The sequence below is a fragment of the Aquila chrysaetos genome, chromosome Z, assembly GCF_900496995.4.
Source record: "Aquila chrysaetos chrysaetos chromosome Z, bAquChr1.4, whole genome shotgun sequence".
Taxonomy (NCBI): domain Eukaryota; kingdom Metazoa; phylum Chordata; class Aves; order Accipitriformes; family Accipitridae; genus Aquila; species Aquila chrysaetos.
In genome coordinates, this window is record NC_044030.1 from 75,491,307 (window position 1) to 75,506,159 (window position 14,853).

Below are 14,853 nucleotides of genomic sequence, written 5' to 3' on the forward strand. Positions count from 1 at the left end.
ATTTCCCACACATTATACCCCAAAAGGCATTCTTCCTTTCCTTTCCTTCACCAGAAAATATTTTTTTCTTCTTTGTTTTCCTGGCTATCTCAGTAAAATGCACTAACAGCAATGTAAATGTAGTCTGTAGGATTACAAGCTGCACCACAAAAATCGTAACAGATTAGACACAGGACTTTATGCTTAAATCCCTACTTTTTACTGTGGCACTCAAGGACCCAGGTTATTTAATTAGGTACCTTGTATAACTGAAGAGGGGAAGTAATTGCTTCTATACTTAATATTAGAAATGGACACAAAAGATCTACACAGAACAGATAATTACACAGCTAATAAAGTTATTGAGAAAACGTCGAAGAAAAATCACACAAATTAGCAGTGATCAAATTCCACAGGATCTGTGGATCAGCTCTGCACAGGAAGCTGACTGAAAAGAGTCAAAGATACACTCGGACAAATGAAAAGAGATTTAACCTGAAACTGGCTTTAAGTAAAGCCACAGAAAGCCAAATATGCATCTAAACATTACTCCATCTACGTGTTTAGGATAGATTTTGATGCTTGTTTGGTAATATTTGTTTAAGAATGAATTAAGACATTGCTCTCTAGCTACAGTAGGTTTATATGCAATCACTCACATGTTGCTTAAGTGGCAGGTCTTCCAAACGGAAAGAAAATATTATTAAAAGCTGAAAGAAAATATTTTAGAATTATATTTCAATAAGCTACAAAAAATTACCCAGGACCAAATTAATCTCTATTGCCATCACACTGACCACAACAGAATCACATTTGGAAAGTCTTGCATCAGCTTTGCCAACCGTGTATCTACATCTTACAAAACTAGAAACTAATGCAACAAGCCACATGTCTGGTGCTATATACTGTCCTGCAAGTTCATTTGCTTTCTCAGCCACTCAAAAGGAAACTTTGCACTTCAGTTCTGTCACTGCAGAGGTCTGACCTGCCAGTTATCAGAAAAAGAGCGATGAAGCTGGTGAGGGGCCTGGAGCACAGGTCTTGTGAGGAGCGGCTGAGGGAGCTGGGGCTGTTTAGTCTGGAGAAGAGGAGGCTGAGGGGAGACCTTACTGCTCTCTACAACTGCCTGAAAGGAGGTTGTACTGAGGTGGGTGCTGGTCTCTTCTATCAAGTAACTAGTGGTGGGACAAGAGGAAACGGCCTAAAATTGTGCCAGGGGAAGTTCAGATTGGATATTAGGAAAAATTTCTTCACCAAAAGGGTTTTCAAGCATTGGAACAGGCTGCCCAGGGAAGTGGTGGGGTCACCATCCCTGGAGGTATTTAAAAGACATGTAGACGTGGCACTTAGGGACGTGGTTTAGTGGTGGACTTGGCAGTGTTAGGTTTATGGTTGGACTCGATCTTAAGGCTCTTTTCCAACCTAAATGATTCTATGATTCTTACAGATGAGGACCTTGTCTCTCTGCTTTGTTAATGAGTGAAGATGAGACAGGATCTGTAACAGCCCTGATTCTGTTATAAAACTGCCCTCTTGAGTCAGACCAATGGTCCATTTAGTCCAGTATTATATAACTAGCAGTAATAAAGAAGATACAGTTTAGGGCCTCATAAGTGCGCTACGTTCTGCTGTCCGTTCCCTCATCCTTCCCCAGCATCCAAGACCAAGGATGTTAGTGAGTACGTTCCTCCTTGGTTTTTTTCAGATTCCCTTTATGCACATGCCTTTGTCACATCCTTTTGAACTTGCCTTGACCACTCCCTGTGTCAGTAGGCTCCCGAAGGTCTTTCCTTTTCCAGTCTTAAAACTGTCTTCAGCTAGCTTCACCCAATGCCACCTAGTTCTTGTGTTGTAGGACTTGTGAGAACAGCAATCCTCCATTTCATTTATCCACCACCTTCTAGATTTCCTAAATTTAATTGTCAACCTGCTCAGCCATCTCCCCACAGACTGGGGAGTCCCAGCCTTTGCTGGGGCCTCACACAGGTGCAGCAACACCATGTATCTATCTGGATGCCCAAGAGCATCTGCCTTTGAATTAAACTAGTAAACTGCTTGGTTTGTGGCAAAAGAAATAGGCAGGAATTGCCATTCATTACAGTAAACATATATCCAGGATGAAACCCAGACTGAGAGTAGATAGGCATAAGGTTTGAAATGTAAATATTTAAGATCTCATTAAGTCTTTGAAATATTTTTTCTACTAGCACACAAAAAAATTCATCACTCCTAATTATGGGCTTGTGCTAAATGTACCGATATTGAAAGAATTTTTATGCTCTTAGGCACAGACAAGATGAATTTTAGCTAAAATATAAGGTAGGAGCATCTTCCATGGAAACTTTGGGAAATCTCCAATCATAAAACAGCCAGTGGAACAGCTGTCCCCTGCAAATACTTTGGGATTAGATTGCCTACTTGGAGCTGAGTTATGCTGTCAAAGATGATGATACTCAAATACTAGCCTTGCCCCGGGAGCAATCAAATTGTAATAAAGATCTCTCAGTCATCACCTTGTCACGTTAGGCATTTGCAATTGGGCCTAATGGAGCATTCAGAACAGCCAGGGTCTGCTAGGTAATGCAATCACTGTAAAATGTAGTGTATAAAGGTCCTCTAATTGAAATTACTGGTTAGAAATTGCCAGTGAGATTCAAATACACAGTATAGGGCGTGCAAAGTAATGAAGTCCACAGCATTTCTAAAATAAGTCACAAAGGTCCTGACAGGATCTGTGGCAAGAAATAATCTAGTTTATCTTAATGACAAATCTTAACAACATTCTCCACATCACCCAGCTTTTCTAGCTTAAAATATTATTTTGTAAAACAAATGAGAAACCAGCTGATATTTTTTCCCTTCCAGATTCCCTGCAAAGCCAAGTGTCTAAACCAATTGCATTCACATTTCAGAAGACATCAGTCTCCCAGGCTAAATGCTCATCTGCCAAATTTTAGCCTGAAAGATATCTGGGGGTGGGGGGAATTATACTAAATGTAAATTCTACTGGGGATTATAACAGAAGCACTGACAGCACAACAACATAAATGCAACTCTATCTTCCTGGATGCTCCATAAGACCAGTGCTTGCTCTCGATTTCTGGTTCAAAATCAGGAACTGCTGAGATATGCCGTTTCCAATTATTTCTTGTTACTTGCACTTGGTGTAAACTCCTCCTGAGGACTCAGGGCCCCATTCCTGCAAGCTGATGCATGTGAACCTGCACAAACTCCCATTATCCTCAACAGGGCTTTGCGTGGGTGTTAAGGGTTTGCCTGAACAGATCAGTTTGCAAAATCAAAGCCTAAGAGACTGCACTTAAGTGCATTTTCATCTCTGTCTCCTCTCCTCCCTGCAGCTGGACCTTAGTTATCTCTCCCCCTAAGACATCCCTCCTCTTCAACTCAGTCAATCAGTCAAGGCTCATATCCCAAATTGCTGCACACTGAAGTTCAGTCTTTCATGCTCCCCATCTTTTTACTTAGAAGGCAAGATGCTTCACTCACTGGTTTTTATTTCTTTTCCTCATTACCAGCCACCTCTTTACCCCCATTAAAAGCTCAGTCTTCTCCCCAGCAGATCAGCTTAGGGCCAGCCTCAGCTCATCATAAGCTTCACTCATGAACGAAGCCAGGCCTGAATCATAGCTGACATTTTCATGAACTAGAACAGATCCATGATATCTGATTCCCCAGATAAGGATTTGACTCTTCAGGGACATATGTTTATGGTCAAATTCTATTCTAGAATAAACTTCTTATGGATTTGTTTTTAAACTTAAAAAAACCTTGTTTGTACTAAGCTCTATAAAATGCATTTCTAAAGAAAAACTCTTTGTAGTGTAACCAGCAAAACTGTCCTTTTGAGCCCGGTATAATAGACTTCACTTTGAACATTTTTTTTCAAGGCCAAACTTGCAAAACCAGTGACACCATGACACTGAGGATCCTTGACTCTCCACGGTTTCTGAGCCTGGTTTTCACCCTCTTTGTTGCTGTGATGGTAAGGGACAGGCTGGTTTGTTGTCCTGATTCAAAAAAACTGTTGCTGGAAACTAAATATTTAGTAGAAATTTCTACTTGTTAAGTCTTTCGTAAGGGGCTTGTCTGGCCCCAGCTCTGTGATCTACTTCTCAATGAGTCAATGTTTCACAGAAAAGATGCGGTTGGAAGGGACCTCTGGAGATTGTCTAGTTCCGCTTCCTCAAAGGGGGCAAATACAGCAGGTTGGCCAGGGTCATGCCCAGCTGGGTTTTGAATATCTCCAAGGATGAAGACGCCACAAACTCTCTGGAGAACCTATTCCAGTGTTGGCTGACCCTTGGAATAAAAAAAGTTTTCATATGTTTCAATAAAATTTCCAGTATTTCAAGTTTGTGTTCATTGCTTCTTGTCTTTTCTCTAAGAGGAGTCTGGCTCTGTCTTCTTTACTTCCCTTCATCAGGGATTATACACAAGGATAATCCCACCTCAAGCCTTCTCTGCTCCAGGCTGAACAGACCCAGACCTCTCAGCGTCTTCTCACAGGACAGATGCTCCAGTCCCTTCATCATCTTTGAGGCCCTTCCTTAGACTCACTTCAGTAAGTCCATCTCCCTCATACTGGGGGGCCTAGCACTGTACCTAGCACTCCAGCTGAACTTCACCAGTGCCAAGCAAAGAGGAAGGACCACTTCTCTTGACCATTTGCATCACAAATAAGGCCTCTTGTCATCAGGAGCAAAGCCACATAACTGACCTTCCCTCTGATCTCAGTTCCTCACCTCTTCTTATTGAGACCCCAAAAACTCAGGTGGCTGGTCCTGCTGTACAGAATTATTTGCCAATGTATTTACTAGTCTGGGACACTCATGAAGCATTTACCAGTTAATCCCAGATCTTGCTTCAATCTAAAGAAACTACCTTGGCATAACAAATTACCCAAGTGTGCACAGCAGATCCAGAACTCCATGGGGTGAAAAGGCAGGCATGTTTCCACACTGGTTTCTCCAGCCCCATCTACTATTACTCACCTTCCTGAACCTGCAGCTTTTTGTTTCACAGACTGTCTGATTTTCCTTCAGGATGAGGCTTAACTTAATCATATTTTTTTGATCGTGCATTTTTCAGATTGGCAATTTTAGAAGATATTCTTTTTTGCACTTCCGTATGTTTAGAAAACTGGAAAGAAAGACCCAATACTGTCTGAGACCTCACACTGAATGTGAAGTCTCCCTTTATCTCCCTAAATTCTATACAAGCTGGAAAGCATAAAACACTCTACAATCATTGGGTTTTAAATGTGAGGAGAGCCTGCTTTATTTGCTCACATTTCACTGTAACAAGATAGCCATCTTTTTTCAGCTTAAAATCTCTGTTGGTCAGTTAAGTACAACTGCTGAAACTCTTAACTACACAGAATACTTGCTTGCTGAAATGCATCTTTGATATAATCCTGATTAACTTAATAGGCAGTTAAAGTTTGCTCCTAGATTCCCCTCTCATACTAAAAAATAACTTTAGCTGTAGATTTATTAAAGAAGTATGCCTTCCCACTTCTATCATAGGAAATATTCACCTGGCTTCCTCATTGTATTTTATAACCAGACTTCTTCCTGAAGCTTTCTCTAAGTATACATGGTGAGAGGTGCATTGGTTTAGCTGGACATTTGCAGGGCTTTTTCAACAAATCCAAACAACAAAATAATCCTTTTGCTCTTTTTTTCCTGTCTTCGATCCTACAAAAACCAAGAATCACTGGAACTTCAGTAAGTTAGTTATCACTGACAAAATAGATGTACTTTGAAGCCCTACAAACAGTATCTCCTGGCCACAGTTCACCCAGACAGACGCCCCACCTGGGGCACCCCAACTCCCTTCTGTCCGTCTGCTCCCCCCAAGCAGCCAGTCCACAGGTACCTACCACAAAAGATGGAGTTCCTTAGTTATACCATGCACCTTGGTCCTACATGTCTTCCTGCAACTTCTGAGACATGTAAGAGGTGTAATAAACTCAGTGGCTGAGGCACTTTCAAGTAGATGGGACTTAAAGTTCAGAGAAGGGGTGGGGACTCTCAACATGTCCAATCCTCCCAGTTTTTGAAAAATGCTGAAGGGATTCTATGTGCTGACCCATAGGCGTAGGAATTAGATGCACCTTGTCATACATATTCAGGTATATTTCCCTCCATCTTTCCACCTAACAAAACCATAAAACTAAAAAAAGATATTGCAATTTACTACAGCTTAACAAGATTGACAAATTCTGAATTTTTCAATCATTTAATTGGTCAAAGTAGAACAAATTATAATGCACACTTCACCATTTTTCAGTGCTAATTTTTTTTCTACTCCCTCCCCCTCCCAAAACAACACCACAAATTATATGGAAAAATCTGTATTTATTTTTTTGTAATTACTTCTGGGCTGAGACCAAGTATCTAAGTGGAAGCAAATTTTTATGTCCAAGTTATAACCTCTGAAAAACAACTTATAATGAGAATGCTGACACAATTTTAAGTGGAGTGACATGCATGGCGCCAATATAATGCAGTCAAAACATGTGGGAAATAAAGTATTTTGTTCCAGAAGGATATGAAATTCCCAACTCAGAATAAAGTATACGTCTGGTATTTACTGGATTCTACCAAACATAACAATTTTGCAAAACATACAAGGGCTTCAGGGAGTATAGGATTCAATCACAATTCAAAACCTCTTCATCTTGGATACATTTGAGACAAAGGGATTCGCGAGCCACAGGGGCCAACTTCTTTCCTTCCTCCAGAAACTCAAGTGGGATTTACCCTGAGTGAATAATGGTAACAGATAAAATAGGAGTTCAGAAAAAGATCTGCCTAGCAGAAGCGTTCAAAAGCCCACATAAAATCCAAAATGTTATAAACCACTTAAAATGATGAACTGTGTAGTAACTATGCAGCATGGGAACCATAACAATATACCAAAAAGGAAGAGAATGGGAGTTTATACGTCCTTTGCAAGTCAGCAGAGGTAGTTTCAACGCTGACATGAAGCAGAGTCTGAGATGAGCTATTATCATGTTATTCTTTATTAGTTGTTAAACACTGATGTTGTATTCAGTTCTTCACCAGAGAGCCCTTGTCCTAATGGATTTACAGTTGCAGGCCCTCTACCATTTGTTCCAGCCAACTCTTAAGTCCTCTCAAACTCCTAATGTCAAGATGGATAAAGAGATCTGCCAACACAAACCCAATGACTGCACGAAAAAACACAATAAAGAAATGATACTAGGCTAGAAATACAGAAAGAGTTAATTGCACTTTTACAAATCACTGTGGGAAATACAGAAAAAGGAAATGTTTAAGAGTGATGTGAATGGGAATAGATGGATTAGTGAAACAATGGGTTAGTCCTCTCTTGAGGACAAGAAAATTGGCACAGAGTAGAGAACTGCAGAAGATGCTTGTAGAGCTCTACTCAGCATCTTTGATAAGGCAGAAACAGGAAGGAATAGCCATGAAAAGCAAAAGGAGCAAAAGGGGTTGGAAATAGTATCTTGTACAGGACAGGTAGATATTGTGCCTCCTCGGCAAAGACAGCAAGCAGAAATTAGGAAAAACCTAATGACTCGTGTTTGGCAGCAAGGGTTGCCCCCCTGCCTTTCCTCCTTCTTGCCCTCAGCTGCACGGTCTCACCCTTGGTGCTGACACAGGCATTCACCTGTCTAGAGAGAGATCATCTTCTCCTCAAAAGAAAACTACTTGCTTGTTCCTGCTGTGTTATTTTTCTGCCAAATTAGCCACTTGAAGAGCAATGAAGAGAGGAATAGAACTGTATCTTTTCTGCATCAGTGAGCCACTAAATTGGTTTAGCCAACTTCCCCCCTAGATGCAGCCTTAATTTGCACACAAAAGCTCTTTGGCTTTGCTGAGGGGCTCCATGATGCAAAAAGCATTTTTGCTGGCAGGGAGCTGCCTACTTCACTTCTTTGATGGATCAATCCACGCTTGAATGCAAGCACAACTGAACTTCAAAAGTCTTATTTAAATCTCACTTTGTTCTTAGCTGTTTTAGCAGGTATCAATGTCTTTTTCATGAGGTCTAAAATGTGGGAAATTAGGAAAAGTCACCTTGGTACACCGCTAGAAAGACGGGTTTCACTGAGCATTTCACAAATACAAAAGGCTGTAGCCTCTTGGTACTGGTTACCAAGTCTCATGTCAGAAATCAGCACGTTTCATATCAGCACATTTTAAGCAGGAATGGCCAAGTCGTAGCTCAGCTGTTAATATTTAAAATAATGCTGACATCTAGTGGCTGGCTGCACTCATACACGTCTGTGCAGGTCTTGAAGCTATTTGTCCATGTGTGTCCAGCACCATTCCTCACCCCTTGGAGGCAAGAGGCTCCAGCTGGAAGTGTCACGTCCCTCTCCATTGTGCAATATTCAAACAAAGAAAATGCATCCTAGTTCTTCAGAGATCATAAATTAAATAAAAAACGATGGAGAAAAAACAAAGGAGAGGAAGAAAATATATTATTCCCCTTTTGTAGATGGAAGTTACCACTGGATAAAAGAAATTAGAAGCCAGATGATTAAAAGCTGATGGGGTCAAGACTGCAGCCAGCCAGAGCTGAAGAAAACTAAAGAAGAGTTCAGACTTTCCCAGAAATATCAGGTGCTTGAAAACGGTCAGATCTGATGAGCTAGAGTGAAGCACATTGAATACTAACCCTACCCCAATTACTCCTCACTGTCAGCTAACAGCCCCCCTTGCAGCACATGCAATAGAGCACTGCTGCTCCTGGTCCGAGCAGGGAGGAGACTTTCTGAGCTGAAGCCTCTTAAGTGACCCATATACAAAGAGAACACACCCAGAAGAAGCTGGGCCTTGAGAGACCCCAAAGATAGCCAAAGAGGAGCCTGAAACCAGGGCAAAGATTAACAATGTCTTGTCCTGTCTTACCTGGACAGTAAGCTTTTTGTTGAGACACCTATAAGCTGCAGGTCAAATAAAGCTATACAAGGATGAACCTCTTTATAAGAAAGTTCTTCAAAGACATCTGTGTGGATCTCATTTTCGCCCCAGACTGCAGCTCTGCTCACTTTAACTGCCAGAAAACTGGAAAAATCTAAATAGAGACATCTCCAGCAAATGAACATCACTGCCCATACACCCCTCCCACACTGCATTTGCCTCCTGTGTATTAAAAAGCAAGGACAGACAGACAAGAACAGACCCTTCCTTATGCAGCACATATAAATTTTCCAGTATCACTTAAACATCAGGCCCTGGAAGATGAGACTGGAAAGCTTTGTATATATTCACATGCTGACTAAACTGTGAGGTGGTTCCCTCTCTTCAGTGTTATGCAAAGCCAGTCCGAAATGTTCTCAAAATGTTAGTTGTTAGAAGAGCATTTGGTGATAGAAGACCATAGGCTGATCCTGCGTCTTACCTGGTGCAGAAGTAAACAGATAATCCAGAGATGAGCAACTCGGCCTTCCTCATGCTGGAAGTTGAGTTGAGCCATTTTCTAGTGACAGGAGGCACACGTTCATCTGGAAACATGAGATACGCTTCACACAGCTGTTCTTGCATTATTTTTTTCCACCAAGATGAGTCCAAAGAGATTGTTGATGTATTTTGCAACAGTACCTTGCCTCGCTTCAGAGCAGACTTTGGTGGAGGAAGGCTACTTTACTTTTTCCAGGTGCCAAGGAGTGCTGGAGATAACAGGTAACAAAGCAGACAGCAAGACCTCATAGGTGCCATTGCCACTCCTACCAGTATCCCAGGAGGTATGCCCACTGGCACTGAGAAGCTGACAGAGGTGAAAGATAGTTCAGGGAGAACTACAAAATGTAGGACCATAGCAAGATTGCTGATCATTCAGGAAAACCTGTATGTAGTAGAGAGATGAATTCACACTTCATTTCGCAAACAATACCATATTTCAGTACCAGAGCTGATATGAGCAGACCCCACCTCATCAGAGGATGAGCCAAGAAGCCCACAAGCAGTAATCCATCTTCACAAATTTTGCAAATTTTCATGTATTTTTCAGCAGTAAATGCTTAGTGTTGTCTGAAATAGCAAAGTCCTGAGGCAACAGGGGCACTATGTGGCCCATATGATCTGTGCTGGTTTTCGTCTCATTGCTCTGGCAACTTTTCTACTGGCTGAAACAAAATTCTTAGCTACAGTAAACACATATGTTATTCTAAATATCTTGAACAATGAGCATTGTCTTGTTTTAACATATTGCTTGAAGTAGTCATACCAAGACAAAATACATCTGAAAAACATTGGGCAATTAAGTCATCAAATGGAATTGACACAGGAACGTTTTTCCTGAGGGCTGAAGACAACTGCTCTCTAACATCCCCAGTCCCATCATTAACACCATAAGAGGGTGTTATTTAAGACAATGTTTTAATGTCAAGTCTCATTGCTTTGAAAACAGTGACTCAAATCCCTGTCCCACTGAAGTCTAAGTATTGACTGAAGGTTCATGTGTCAAGAAGTGGAGGAAAGCACTCCAACAGATGTTTCACTTCTAAGTGCTGCAAGTGCCTTGGCACTACTGGCAGCCAGCAGTACAGAGCACTCAAACTAGCTTTATTCACAACTATTTGCTGTCATAACCCAATACTCTCTCTGAGCTGACTTTACTCTTTTCACAACAGCCCTCCATAAAACATGGAGGAGGTTTACCTCTAAAAGACCAAGAAAGTAGCTAGGAGGTTTAGAAACACTTTCAGAGTGAAGGATTCCAACTCAATAATGCACTGTTATTATAGGCCACACACATGCAGATTTCCAGTTCTTTTACAACAAATACTTACAATGACCTTTCTACTCTACAACATCCAAGAAATCCAAGTGCATGGATTGAGACTTAGCACCTGTCGCAGGTGATTTATTAAGAGAAAGCATCTTTATGGGGTTAATTAAAAGGGTTTTATTCATGATTAAACAATGATCAAATGATAAATAGTTGATGACTGAATGGAAATCAAATGGTGATTAAGCAATAATTGATTGGTAATTAAACAGTGATTTGACATTGATTTAAATGATGATTTAAACAATAATTTAGACAGCAGTCAAACACTACTACTTACTACACTTCTAACAATTAAGCTATAGATGGAGATACAGATACATAGACACATAGATATATAAATGTCACTAGCCTAAAATAAACTTTTAGAACAAAAGTAAAATGCTGCTTACCTTACTGTAGATACCAGATGCCAGGTAAAGGGTGTCTCAGCCTCAAGGAGTAACCCTGAGAGGTGTCCCTGCTCAATGGGAGATCACCACCATGCAGCACACGTAGAGTAGAATAAAATGGGCTTGGTGAGGATACAGGCTATTTTTATAGATGAAAGTGATGGACATCATAGTCAAACAACCCCCTTGGTGTTTGTGCAGATGGGCAGCTGTGGCAGCTTTAGTTTTGTCTAGTCCCAGCTTGGGCTGGTGCTGTTATCTCCCAATAAGACATGGCCTAGACTTCCTGGTCCCTGAGAAGATGTGGCCTCGCATGGTTCTCACAGTACGGCTGGTATCGGTCAGGCTGGCTTGTGGGTGACTCCTGAACCAAAGCATTGCTCGCTCAGAAAGAATGGGGGCATCCATCACTACCATTTACAAACTTAGCGGTACACACATATGCTTAACTAACCTATACTGAATTATTACTTTAGTATTGCTGCTGGCACAGAACTTGCATTTAGTAGCCACTTACACAGAGATTTGTCTGAATATTGTTAGAGAAAATATAACAGTTATTAAAAAGTAATTATTGAGGTTTACCCAGAAAAAAAAAAAATCTCACTTCTCTGAAATATTACACACACTATTGAAGATTACCAAGAGGTTGTCAAAATGTTTTATAGGAAGGCTTTCAATTCAGATCTTGTATACTTTTAACGTGAAAAGCAGTGATATGAGTTACTTTATTCCACTTATTTACACCTTCCACACGTTGCATTCAAAAGAACCATAATGAAAAAAAATTCTGCTTGGCAACAGAACAGTATTACTTTACCTTGCACCAGGACTCCCATCCTAAATGCTGTACCAATCGATGATGCCTATGTAAGTACATTAGCAATGACTCAAGCAGAAATGTAACCAGATACAAAATAGAACTGAAAATTATCTAAACTATGCATCAGTTTGTATTGGCTTTGTGTGGCAAGGAGGCGGGGGGATTTTACAGGGGTGGCTTCTGCGAGAAGCTGCTGGAAGCTTCCCCTGTGCCCAACAGAGCCAATGCCAGCCGGCTCCAAGACGGACCCACCGCCAGCCAAGGACAAGCCCATCAGCGATAATGGTAGCGCCTCTGTGATAACAGATTTAAGAAGGAAAAAAAGTTGCTGGGACACAGAAATGGCAGCTAGAGAGAGGAGTGAGAACATGTAAGAGAAACAACCCTGCAGGCACCAAGGTCAGTGCAGAAGGAGGGGGAGGACGTGCTCCAGGTGCCAGAGCAGAGATTTCCCTGCAGCCCGTGGGGAAGACCATGGTGAGTCTGTCCTTCTGCAGCCCAGGGAGGTCCACAGTGGAGCAGACATCCACCTGCAGCCCGGGGAGGACCCCACGCTGGAGCAAGTGGGTGCCCGAAGGAGGCTGTGACCCCATGGGAAGCCCACGCTGGAGCAGGCTCCTGGCAGGACCTGTGGATCCGTGGAGAGAGGAGCCCACGGAGCAGGTTTTCTGGCAGGACTTGTGACCCCGTGGGGGACCCATGCTGGAGCAGTGTGCTCCTGAAGGACTGCACGCCATGGAAGGGACCCACACTGGAGCAGTTCATCAAGAAGTGCAGCCCCTGGGAAGGACCCACGTTGGAGAAGTTCGTGGAGAACTGTCTCCCGTGGGAGGGACCCCACGCCGGAGCAGGGGAAGAGTGTGATGAGTTCTGCCCCTGAGGAGGATGAAGCGGCAGAAATAACGTGTGATGAACTGACTGTAAACCCCATTCCCCATCCCCCTGCACCACTGGGGGGGGTTGGTAGAGAATCCAGGAGTGAAGTTGTGCCCGGGAAAAAGGGAGGGGTGGGGAGAAGGTGTTTTGAGATTTGGTTTTATTTCTTATTACCCTACTCTGGTTGATTGGTAATAAATTGAGTTAATTTTCCCCAAGTTGAGTCTGTTTTGCCCATGACAGTAATTGGTGAGCGATCTCTCTCGTCCTTATCTCAACCCACAAGCCCTTTGTTATATTTTCTCCCCCTGTCCAGCTGAGGAGGGGGAGTGATAGAACAGCTTTGGTGGGCACCTGGTGTCCAGCCAGGATCAACCCGCCACACAGCTGCAGAATTAGAAATTTCTTGACTGTGCTAATCTCAATCCTTTTGAAGACAAACCCACACAAAACAGAACATTTAATTAATAAAGCTAAATATCCATCCAAATTTTACTTCAATAGAATATACCAAAAACTCTAAAATCAGTTCTACCCTTCATTAATATAACAGACTGCTAATACCAAGGCTTTAAGGCAATACTGACCTAAAGCAGATCAAACTCATTGCCCAAAGCACACAGCATCCTCTTTGTCCAAGAACTTCCACACAAGATAACAGTTCCCTTCCTTCAGCTGAGGATGCAACCTCCATCTGTGGAAGGCTCCAAAGTTGTCACAAAGCTTCATAGAAATTTACCTATTCAGTTAAGATGAATGCTTCAAAGTATCAAAAGGACAAACAGAAACACTTTAAAACTATATATTGGTATAGATTCAATTAGCTTTGAAAATTCTGTGGTGCTAAACACGGTGTTTATCTAGGCAGATTTCTTTAAACAAAAAATCATTGCTATAACTTTTTCAAAAATACTGCATAAAAAAAAGGGCATGTCTGATAAGCTTGTGTTTGAACAGAAGCAGTTCCAAATTTAAGCTTCGCGTTTTTTAACACTTTGGGGTTTAGTTTTTGCCTTGAAGATGCAAAAAGTATTGTTTCTGGAACATGTCCTGAAAAAGTTCAGAAAAAACCAAACTTATTTAACTGCACATTTCCCTCTCCCCACCTTTTCACATGGCATATCACAAATTTGCAATTTTATAGTCCTGACAGACACTTCTCTTTTCAATAGTTGCTCAGACTACAGAGCAAACAGTCTCAGCCAGATAACAATTTAGGAATCTAACATAATCTACGAAGAAATGCATCCAAGCATGACCTTTGCAAGTTCATTTTCAAAAGCTGCAACTGGAGCATGCTAAAAATAAGGAGTTGCAAAACATGTTAATGATCACAGGAAAAAAAGTAGTTCCAGTTTCCTGCAAAACAAAATACCAAATATTAAAATACCAAGGCACAAACAAATGTATAGGAGGAGTGGGGAAAATACCTAGGTAACTTATTTACAAAAAAATTGTCCCCAAAACCCAAAATGTTTGTTCCCAAACATCTTAACAGATAAGCCATAAACATTTTCCTCAGGTTACTACAAATTGTGTTGACAGATGAACTGCACATTACTATGGAATAGTAACAAAATAGATGCTGTGTGAGAACGAGAAAAAGATATGCACTTTCCCTACACAGTCTGAGAGGAGTGACTCAGAGTAAATCACGGTGACTAGTTCTCTTACCAGGGTATATGTAGGGACAAGCATACTGCAAATTAATATTGTTTAAAGGTTTCTTTCAACAGCCAGAAGGGCAGTCTTTACATCATCATAAATGCTACTCATATCCTACATGGCACTTTAGGAACTTTTCAGGCTACCCAAGCAACTGGCTTTCTTTCCATTAACCAAACCATTGCAATTACAAATATCCTTGCTTACGGCAGGCAGATATCCAGCTGATAACTCTATTCATTTTTACCCCAGGAACTGTCTCACTGTGACGTTTTCCAAGTTGTTAATAATCACTTCAGCAGAAAAAGC